The sequence below is a fragment of the Solanum verrucosum genome, unplaced genomic scaffold (genome assembly GCF_900185275.1).
Source record: "Solanum verrucosum unplaced genomic scaffold, falcon-dt-bn FXZP01000158.1, whole genome shotgun sequence".
Lineage (NCBI taxonomy): Eukaryota > Viridiplantae > Streptophyta > Magnoliopsida > Solanales > Solanaceae > Solanum > Solanum verrucosum.
Window position 1 is genome coordinate 372,333 of NW_026020411.1, and position 12,569 is coordinate 384,901.

The window sequence follows — 12,569 nt, forward strand, 5'->3', positions numbered from 1 at the left end:
CAAGCAAGATGATTTTGAATGTTGGAGGATAGATTCATTCTATGAAGGCATAAGTGAACTAATGATGAATCTGAACCAATAACGAGCAGCTATATTCAAATCCTTCTTTTCAATCTCGACTCCCACCTCAATCAACCTGGAAGTGGTATTAGAAATAAGGGGGTTAAGCTAACCTTTTAGATCCTCCAGAGTTTATGTCGTAGGCAGACCTTCATATGAGAGTGCAGACCCTAGAGGCCTATCTAATACAGCATTAATGTACTCCTCACTGCAACTCACTTCTACACCTCGAATAGAGACCGACTTAACAGGTCTGAACTCACTGCCTTCTTTTTACTCTTCGGCACTAGTTCGATGAAAGGTTTGTGTAGAACTCATGGACCCATGAAGAAATATACGGACCTCGAGGCCTGGTGAAAATCTGGAACTCGTGCCACTGTAATAACTCTATTACACTGGAGTACTTGCCCTCTAGACCTTCTGTAGAGAGCAGCTTCACCTTGAAGATGGTTCGCAAACCATCTCCTTTCAACCTATTAAGGAGTCTAGGTGGAGGAACAACTGGTGGCACAGGAGCCACAAGAGGTGCCGGAGTTGGCACTGGTTCTGTTTGTGTGGAAGCAGGAGGGACTCTGGTAGATGTTGGGTGAGATCTAGCTCGGAGCTCCAACAGTCGGGACTGTAGAGGCTGGTCATCATCAGGCTCATATAGAGTAGCTTGGGAGCCAGCAGTAGCCTAGTCAGACCTGGGTCTCTTGCCTCATACTTTTTCACCTGGTGGAGATTCTTGCCTTCCTCTCTTTGAAGGATTCGATCCCCCTTCGTTGATTGTGATACACTGTGTTCTTTTACCGGGTGGCATGTCTATGTTTGTCCTCACCATACCTGCAACACATCAAGAAAAAATTAAAAATAACTTAACCAAATTCATAGAAACACAATTGCAGAAAGACGCGCCAAACTAATCGGCGAGTCACCGAATCGCTTTGGTGAGCTGGATCGGGCTCGCCAAAGGGATTTGCTCAAAATTCTAGGCAAGTCAGAGAAGGGAAAGGTCTTTCAAAGAATCTCCAACAGCTTTCGGCGAGCAAGAATTAGCTCACCGAAAGTAACAGTGCAAAAATGGTTCAGGGGTGCAGACAAGGGCGATCAAGAAGGCTTTCGGCGACCTCAGGCTTCTCACCAAAAGTTACAGAATACAAAAACACATAGAGCAATGAAATTAAAAATGAGATGGGGACATTAGGCGAACCGTCGAGTGGTTCGGCGAGCTCGACCCAGCTCTCCAAACGACCCAACGTGCCTATTTTCAACCCAACTTCTCGAATTCAATCCCGCAACCCCTGAAAACAAAATCAAAACATGCATTAGTTAAATTAAGACTAGACCCATAGAACCCGTTACCCTGGGATACTGAGACTTCTCCCGATTTTGCCAAATTTGGCCAATTGACAATATTTGCCCTTAAAAACAAAGTTACCCGCTCTATCATTAAGCAAACTATGTATGTTGGCACAAATACTGGCTACTCAGACTTCACCCAACTAAACTAAACAGCATGCGAGTAGAACCTCACAAAATTTAAATCATTTCAATGCGCAACAATTTGAGATTTTAACAATCAAGACAACACGGGCAAGATTATCAGCTTAAAATAGGCATTCAAACATACTAATCCTATCATAGAGGCCCAGTACACATCATCAACATAATATTGCTTGCATAAGAGTACAAATTACTAAAAATAAATGCGGGGTTCAGAAAACCAACCTTAGTTGATGATCAATAAAGACTGAAATACTAGGCGGCAATGTAATCCAAATTCCAAACACAAATCAGTGACTAAAATACTCTTTAAGATCGAAAATATCAAAAATACTAAATAGGTACGAGTTTGGGAAGATGAAAAATTAGGGAAAATGAAAGAATTCAAAATTTAAACCTTGGGCCATCTAATAAACCGTCCAATTTCGCCCATTCGATGACGTAAGTCATGATCACCGACCCACTCGGTGACATGCCGAGTGGTCACTTACCTCACCGAGTTTTACAGGACATTTAGTTGATGTGGGGGTCCAAATGGCGGACAAGATCGAGATTGCCAACTTGATCGGCGATTCGCCAATAATTTCCTAGGCTCACCAAGTTTTATAGACTATCTTAAAGTTTTCTTGAGTCTAAAGGCGGTCTAGGTCTGGTTCGCCGACATCTTCGGTGTTTTGCTGACTAGACTTCAGCTCGCCAATTTGTATTTTTTTAAACATTTCCCACACTTTATCCTGCACAATCAACACACAATTATTCTTAAATAACAATTTAAAGTGATAAAACCTTGGGTTGCCTCCCAAGAAGCGCCTTAGTTAGCGTTGTGGCACGACGCAAGTCAACACCTAAATCTCATTTTTGGTGTCAATCATGGTGTCACTAGGCGACCCCTCTTTATTATGTTAGTAGAGAGACGATAGCACTTGGTTTATGTGGGCGTCATGTAGCTGAATAATCATGGAATGAGAGGTTGTCGTCTGATTCAGCATTTCAATATTCCATTTTATCTCATTTAACACCATATCTTGTTCTTCGATCTTGTGTAGAATGAGTGAGAGGACTTCTTCCTTTTGTCTACCCTCCTGATTCTTTACCTTTTTATGCTCGCGAGGGGGAACGTGCTTATCCTTTTTCGTGGAAAGTGCTTCTAATTCCATGACTCTCTTGGACAAGACATCCAACTGAGTCAGCATTGCGGCACATTTCTGATCCTTCTTTGTCTCCTTATTGGTCTTAATCATTCCATCAAGGAGTTGGGCTACCACTTCATAGGGTTGTTGTGTCAAACAACCTGCAAAGAGTTGATCAGCAATGCTTCTATTATTGGAACCAAGACCCCAATAGAAACATTCCAACAGCAATTTATCGGGCATCCCATGAGTTGGGCACTGCTGTAGTAAAGCCTTTAATCTAGGCCACATCTCATGGATGGTTTCTACCCCCACTTGCTTGAATGTTAGGAGTTTGTCCCTAAGATTCAATAATTTCAAAAAGGGGTGATCCGCTTGATACCCATAGTTACCATTCACACTCATCTTTCCTGTTGCAATACACAAACAAGCAAAAATAAAACTAAAAATTAAGCAAGTAGAACTACAACTAACAAGAACAAGATTTAACTTAACTAAAAATTCTCAATTAGCACCAGTCCCTGGCAGCGGCGCCATTTTGACTTGATGTATCGGGCGATTCATCCAATACTAAGCGTCCACGATCATTCAATAGTAATATAACCCAAATAGTATGTTGGGGACAAGTCCCAAGGGAGCGGTTTGTAATCGAGAATTAAGAGAAAAGCAAGAATGTGTCCAAGTCAATTATAGCTATGAACTTTTATGAAGAAAAACATATCAAATTAAAGGGTGACACAAGTGTCAATTATTGAAGGGGATTTTGTAATCAATTATCAACTAAAATGACAACTAAAAACAAAAATGCAAATATGGAGACGGGATTCTTCAGATGTGATAGGAATATGGGCAAAAATAAAAAACCGGGTAAATGTTATTGATAGTAACTCGCTGTAAATTTGTAACTAAGCTAAACTTTAGTGGGGGGTAATATTTCTCTCGAACAATTTACCCCGAATCAAAACGGTTTCTCTTGAACATCGATAAGCTGCAATGAAGCACTGCCTTCACCTTAGTACATTGACTCTCTCGAGCTGAATGTGTGGGAAAGGGTTTAGGATTCACTCTCTCGAGCTGAACCCATGACAACCCAATAACCATCGACTATCGATTTAGTAGTTTTGGTTTTAAATCCTCTCTCTCGAGCAAGTCAAAAATACAAAGATAAAATTGTATTTGCAACTACAACACCATTAAATTCAATCACAACTACTGAACGAAATCACCTTTAAATAGTGAATAAACAATCAATTAGCAATACCCAACAGTAAATTCAACCCATATTCACAAAATCAAACCCCCAGAATTGGGGTTTTAGCTAGACATAGTAAAAAGATAGAAATCGATACCAAAAAGTGTTTCCATCAAATGGGTACAATAGATATTGTCTTTACACACGTCAAAGATGAAGAATCTTCAATACCCACTTCCAATCGCTTAGAAATGGAAATCTATAAATCTTCAAAACTACGGAGCAAAGTCTCCAAAACTCTAATTTCTAAAAACTGAAAATAATGTTTGATACTGATTTCCTAAAAAATATGATACTAAGCTAAAAATTTTAAACAAGTATTTATAGTTGTCAAAAAGTGTGTTGTGAAGGAGCACTCGGCGCAGTTAGTCGAGATCACCGATCCACTCAACGATCCGCCCTTTGGTCTGATTCATCACCTTTCTGCATTGTCCTTCAGCAAATTCAAGTTATGTAACATTGGGCGTTAGAGTAGTGCATTACGAAATCGTTCGGTGACTCATCGACTGCTCTTTTATCCCACCGACTTGATTTTCTCTTTCAAAGCTTGGCACACTGGAACATTAGGCGAGACCATAGCCATTCAGCGATTCACCTAATGGCTTAGGCGATCCTCATGCCGTCTTTTCTTTTTCCTTTTCAGCTGCCTTGTTCCTTTCTGCCCAATAGTGTCCATGTTTTGTCTCTAATTCTAAATACCTGAAACTCAAGGCTTTTCATCAGTTATTGAGACAAAATATGCATTTGAGGACACTAAATCTATCAAAATAAAGCCCTAAAAGAGTCCAAATCATGGACTCGTCAGCTTGGCACTAGGGCTAAGCTTAGAATGACTTTTCACCCCCAAACTGATAAGCAAGCGGAGCGTACTATCCAAACTTTGAAAGATATGTTAAGGGGTTGTGTGGTCGATTTTAAAGGCAATTGGGATGACCATTTTCCATTGATCGAGTTTTCTTACAATATTAGTTTTACTCAAGTATTGATATGGCTCCATTTGAGGCCTTGGATGGTAGGAGAAATTCTATTCGAGCAGTGCCCCAACATCTCTCAAAAAATTTCATACAACCACGCTACTCACTAAATAGTAGAAAATGCAACCTTAGATACTCACAAGTCATTATTACCATACAAAATTTATTTAACCAACAATATGTATAATATATTTGCATCTCAATCACATTCTATCACTAACTCGTATTATCATCATGCTTAGTAAGCCCTTGTCATCACTACGAAGTCAACCTTTTCATTGACATTACACATCAACCTAGTTATATCAATCAAATCCAAAGGACTAACCCAAATTTTATGCACACTTTCTAACTAAAATCTTCAATTGCATTCACCCAAGTATACTCACTGACTTTCTTTATCCATAAGTTTGTCATTCCGGTATCAATCTACTCCTTTGGAGCTTAAGATAAAATCACTAGTCCTATAACCCTCAAGATATACTTCACTACCTAATGCATTAATACCGTACCAAAGATCCACCACTAAAAACTTCCTTAAAACAATGCTTAACCCAAGCATCTGTAGTAACAAACTAGTTGGTTTCTCAAATGGGAATGCAATACTGAATCTCATTATCTGAACATGTCATACAACTGATAACTCTTTTAGTAGTTAGTATTTCCACTTGACAATCAATTTATTCATTTTCATATAACACTAGAACCACATCATACTTATCGAGAAGATCGTACCCAAATAGCCCACACATTTCTACCCATTGAATAGCTGCAAAACATTACCAAATTTGTTTGGTCTTTTGCCCGAGCAATTTGCATTCTTTCTTAGATCAGGTCGATAACAAAAGTAACACACTTCATAACTCTAATCAAGTAAGTATCAGTACTATTCTAATAGTCGTATCATGACCCTCTTTGGTATGCACTTAATCTATAAAATTGTAGTAAAGATCCTAACCTCAATTGGCGCAACCTAATTTCATCACTCGCTAAACAATCCATACATGTTATGAAAACTTTACTAACTGTATTTTCTAATGTAATGATGTTCATTTTCTAGCTGTCCCTTACGAAATTACTTGCATATTGTCACATATCTAGATAAAGTGCAAAATTTGACCTCACAGGCTGCAACACTTCCATTTCTCTATATTTAGAAAACCATCTCTCCTCCTATCGCTCAAAGTTTGGGTGTACAATTGGATGAAGAATCTAGACAATGTTGCCTTAAGTCATAGGTAGTGCCTTTACTAATCGACACTCAACATGAGACTATCACCACATTTTGCATCTCCTCGAAACTAGTATGTCACAAACTCAACACTAAGCCTCTCCACTATACTCGTTTTATGAAGCAATTCAAAACAATCAACTATGAAAGCATACGCATCTTCATAATCAATACCCCTAAAGAATTCAACTTTATGAACTTAATAAAAAAAACATGTTGATCACTAGTCATTACAGGCCCTGTAGTCAGTCGAGAAAATATACATATTTCCAAGGACACATTTTTTTTTTAATTTCTAGTATTGCTATTTCAACTTCTAATACTCTAGTACTAACCATATATGAAATAGAGTGAAGAAGTTCAGATACCAATTTGTATCACCTAGATACCAATTGGATTCAAGTAGTAGCACGATGAAAGAAGGAATGAAGTTTTCCTAAAGTCTTATAGCCTCTCAAAGAAAAGTAAAGGCGTCCCCATACTGTTCCACAAGACTCAACTAGACTTGTCCTTGTGTGATAAGATCACCGAACCTAGCGCTCTGATACCAAGTTTGTCACGACCCAAATTGAGTCATGAGTGGCACCCACACTTAACCTCCTAAGTGGGCGGACCAAGGAATCTAAACCCCAACATATACCAATAATTCGACTACGAATAACAACAATAACGCGGAAGCTCCAAAACTTATTAAAGTAACCAATCAAATAAATCTCTAAAATCTATTACATATTATCCCCAAAATCTGAAAGTCATCACATCAAGGACATCTAATCTCTAAATACTAAGTCTAAGAATATCAAAGACACTGAAATAAATGAAATAAAGTAATTTGTGTCCGAAAACTATGGACATCAGGTCATGACCGAGAGAATCCAACACAAGCTCGAATGAATAGCTCACCCTTAAACCTGATATGCTGAGACTGGCTAGAGCTGAGGGCGAATCAAATTCGCTGGTACACTCACTGCACTCCATAAAAGGAAAACAAAGAAAAATACCAGTAGGGCTCAGTACGGGGCAACATGTACTGAGTAGGTATCATCGGCCAACCCAAAATAGAAATTAATATACAATGAATAATAGTATAAAGTCAACTATAGCACTTAGCAGGTGATAAGAAACAACAACATGAACAAGTGACAGTTGAGCAAGTACGTAATCAATCACAATATCAAGCACACACATGAGGACTCATGCCTCCACATCACACTTGTTTGGGAAAATGCGTTGATTGAGATTGAGTACATTAAGTTAATTCAATATCTTTTTCCTTTAATGTTATCGTGTCGGAACGTGACACTCCGATCCAATTATATCATGTCGGAACGTGACACTCCGATCCAATAATACCGTGTCGGAACGTGACACTCCGATCCAAAAATACCGTGTCGGAACGTGACACTCCGATCCAAAAATACCGTGTCGGAACGTGACATTCCAATCCAAAGATACCGTGTCGGAATGTGACACTCCGATCCAAAAATACCGTGTCGGAACGTGACACTCCGATCCAAAAATATCGTGTCGGAACGTGACACTCCGATCCAATAATGTTATTAATTTATCATTTATTATCACCACTTTTCAATTCATTAATAATATTACATCAAGCCTTCTTTATTCAAGGCATCACTTTGATAGAGAGGTTTTTAGATTATAAATCTCACGGTCTCAAGATTTTAGACCAATCACAAACCACACAATCAAGTCACACAATCACACAATCAAGTACATAGAGAATTTTACAGTATCATTCAATGCATATCAATCGCTATTAAGAGTTTATCTATCACTAGAATAAACCATAACCTACCTCCACCGAAGAACTGGCATCAAGCAAGCTACTTTCCCAATACTTTTCCATTCCTCGATGCCTCCAAACCTTTCCAATCTATCAAGTATACATAATTTGTAAGTTAACGAGTCTATAGACACTCATATATGTCTATCCTTGACCCCAAATACTCACCCAACTCTATAATTAATTTCCTAAAGTTCAATCCTGAGGTTAAGTCTTAATTTCTCCAATTATCATAACTTTAATGGAATTTAAATAATTCGATACACCTAATACTTAACTACCTATCTCAATATATCAAAATATAATTTATAATGTCAGAACAAAATATTAGTATATAAAGATGGAAGCCACTGGTCATGAAACCAGTTGCATACGGACTAACAACGACCCAAGCTACACGTGAACCATAACACCTGCATACATGGAATATGCAGAAACTTACCACCTTATTGTATCCTAATTTTCCACTAACATTAACACACGAGATTTCTGTAGTAATCTTTAGGCAATCATTAGGTAGTTATTAATTTCAGAATTTATCCCCATATTTAATTCTTTATTAGGTATATAAGTATATATGTTATGTCCCTCCTATTCTCTTATAACGACCAAATATACAATTCATCCCTTCCATTTATTCGATGCCATAGCAGTACAATATTCGTTCCAAATTAGATTGTAATTTACAAAGAAACATACCAGCAGAAAGACCCACGACTGATTTTGATGTAGCCGCTTTCTCTTCTCAAAACCCTTATTCTTTCTACAGAATATTTACTCCCTAATTATTATTATATAAGACAAACTATAAAAGTGTGAAAGTGACCCACTATTAAGTTTAATGTTATTTTCCTTAACCACCAACTAAATAAATTATAAAAACTACCCCATTAAGTTCATAAATGTAGTTACGAATAGGCCAAAATACCCCATTAAGTTCATAAATGTAGTTACGAATAGTCCAAAATACCCATTTAGAGTCCATCGGAAAGTATTATATGAAATAAAAAGCTCTAGTACTCAAAACGACCAAATGGGTCGTTACACTAACTAAACCGACATTATTTATTTTAACTTATTTAAACAACATAACAAATTTTGAACTTTAACTACATTAGTTTTAACTTAATTCCAGCAACTAAACTCACTAACTAAACCGACATTATTCATTTTAACTTATTTAAACAACATAACAACTTTTTAACTTTACCTAGTTTAGTTTTGACTTAGTGTCACACCCCAAATCCGGATGTGATGGCACGTGTCCATTTCCCACCGGACACGTCAGCCTAACCCAACCACAACTATAGAGATGTAGAAATACAAGAATAAAAGATAATAAATAAGCGGAAGACTTTAATTAAGACTCAACACTACCTAGAATTTAGTTGTCACATGTACAAACCACTAAATACAGAATTCGAATAAAAATATACAAGTCTCAGAGTATAGTTCTCGAATAGAACAAAACTGAAAGTAAAGATAACTCAAGGGCACGTCTGGAATGAACCGCTACTTCTCGAGTATGTCCCGAAGCTCAATCTGCTAAAGAAAATACTAAGCCGAATCTGAGAGAGAGGTGTCAACCTACACAATTGTGTAGAAGCAAGGGTGAGTACCGAAAACCACATGTACTCGCATGTAACTCTAAACTAAGCAAAAGTAGCAGCTACAAACAACTCCTTTCAATCCCAACCGAACCACCGAAACTTCAATCTAGCAGCAAACCAACCAACCTATACTAAACAGATCATATTCAACAGCCAGAACCAACAGTATATCCTCATCAACCTCAGATCAAAAAAAAAAGAGCAAGTAGATCAAATTCCACATAAGAAGGGTAAACCAATACAATCCACACATCACAGACAAAGATAAGGCAAATGCGATGCAAAATGCAATAATGATGTCATGTAGTCGTGATGCATGTCTGTCCTACGATACACATCTGTTGACGTAATCAGTCCGCGCTGAATACTCAAATCAGAACCCATGGGGGCCAGACATGGACCATGTATCACCGCTAGAACCAGATCCCATCGGCATCCAAATCGCTAGTCGGAGCTAGTCCATCTCATATATCTCTAGCCGGAGCTAGTCTCAACTGTGTCTCATATCCATCCATCCTCATATCAGTGTCTCAGAACTCATGCAACAGATAGTTCACACATGGGATGAATAATGAATATGCACATGTCATCAATCATATCATGATCACATCATAGTATTACACATCATCTGTCTCAATCACAACCATATCACGGCCACATCATAGTATTACACATCACCTGTCTCTATCACAACCATATCACGACCACATCATAGTATTACACATCACATGTCTCAATCACAACCATATCACCGCCACATCATAGTATTACACATCACATGTCTCAATAACAACCATATCACGACCACATCATAGTATTACACATCACATGTCTCAATCACAACCATATCATGGCCACATCATAGTATTACACATCATCTGTCTCAACATCAATGTCTGTATCAATTATAGCCTACTCATGCTCTTCTATCCCCTCAATATCAGTTATCACATGACTTATTCAACAAATTCAAGTCACATATAACACATTTAGCTCGTTTTATTCCCCATCTTTCATTTACAACAATTTCAATCAACAAATAAAACGCATCCTCAATCCCCATTACTCCCCAACACAATTAGGAAAGTAGTCATGCGTAGTCTAAGAGTTTTACAAAGTTTGGAAGCCACTTGCCTTAAAACGAACTCCAAAAGTTACTTGACTTGAGCCTTTCCTTTTCGAGTATAATCCGGATCACGATAATCTATTCAAACAACTAATCACAATCACAATTCAAGTCCAATGACACCAAAATCAAGAAATTTAGGGAAAAAGGACAAAACGGTCCAAAAGTCTCATACCGGAAAAACGATACCCAAATCTGGAAATTTTTTATGTAAAATGATCCTTAAAGTATTTGGAAGCTAATGGTAAAAACAAATTTAAAAACGGAGTTGAAATCAATTCACAAACTCAATTTGAAGGAAAATCCACGTTCTTGAAGAAGCCTAAAATATTCGGATCCGAAATCCCAACTCGAAAATGAAATATCTCTTGAAAAACATCTTAACCATGCTTAGATAAGTTCAAATATGAAATTTCATCAAAAACGTAGTTAAGATCGACCTTGAAATTCTCAATTTATCAAACTTTAACTTTACCGGGAAAGTCCAAATTGTACGCGGTTAATATGATGAAAATAATCGATGAATCAATAATTTTATGTTAAAATCAGTTTACCCGTAACATAAGGATCATAAATATACCTTTTTCATCAAAAAGGGAGTCCAAATCGATAAAACCCCAACTTTTCCCAAGAGATTTACGGATAGGGAAAAAAAACCAAATAAAGAAATTATGAGAAAAATGTCGAATTGAAGATTGAATACTAACCCTCATATTAATTCAAGAAGAAACCCGTAAGAATCACTCCATTCCGATATCTAGAACTCCCGATATGCTCAAAATACCAAATGAACACAGTCTGAGATTTTTATAACAGTACATGGCTGTTATGCACCAGAAAAACAGCAGTTAATCTTTCACTAAAAAGGCCGTAATTTCCTCATATGATAGTGAAATGACCCGATTCTTTTTTGTAAATGTCTTAAAAAATGATACGGACCTGCTCGTTCAATCGGAGCTCAATTTCATGCTCGTTTGCCCAGTCAAATATTATTTCTACTCGGTAAACAATTATTTCTTATTTGCGATAAAAGTCCAATCTCGGGTTAGCGAAAATGCACCAAAATTTGCAGATAAGTCCTATAATTCATGCTCAAAATTTCAAAACCTTCGGAATAATTTTTCAACCTTTAAAACTAGTAATGAACCCTTTAGTTGCCACAATTTGCTGAAATAGTGTCAAAGCATCCAAGAAGCTTAAAAGCTCACCCAAAACTCATTCGGCACTTCCCGAACACAAACCAAATATGCTACTAGCTTGAAAATGACATTTCGGACTCAATGAAATCGTTGGAATTTGAATTCGAGGTCTCCTTGACCCGGTATCCGATAAGGCGTCAAGAAACTAACTTTAGGCTCAAAAACTCGAAACGCACTCGAGGCCTCTAAAAATTCAACCAAGACTCATTCTAGACTTAGAATCACCCCCTGAATCCAACGGTGCCCTCGGAATTCCATTTCAAGCACCGAAACCTCGTTTGTTGACCAAAGTCAACTCTTGATCAAAATTTCACAATTTTAGCAATTTAGGACCTCAAATCTTCGTTTTAACTCCAAATTCAACTTCGTAAATTCTCATAGACCAGTTTCGACATTCTAAAACTGTTGGAATCGACGGAAATTCGATTCGAGTCTTGAAACTCCAAATGACTCGAAATAGCACTTTTAACCAAACTTTAACTCTTAAAAACTCAACTTTCCAAAAACTCAACTTTTCATCAATTTTCCTTCAAACCAACTTCAAAAATACAACAATTAGGACTCGGGGCAACTATCAGGAGGGGTAAAACGGTCATTTTATGAAAATTTCCAAAAATGACCTTTAGGGTCATTTCATTATTCACCACTAAAAATCATGTTCGTCCTCGAACATAAAGTAGAAGAAGGCAAAAATACTC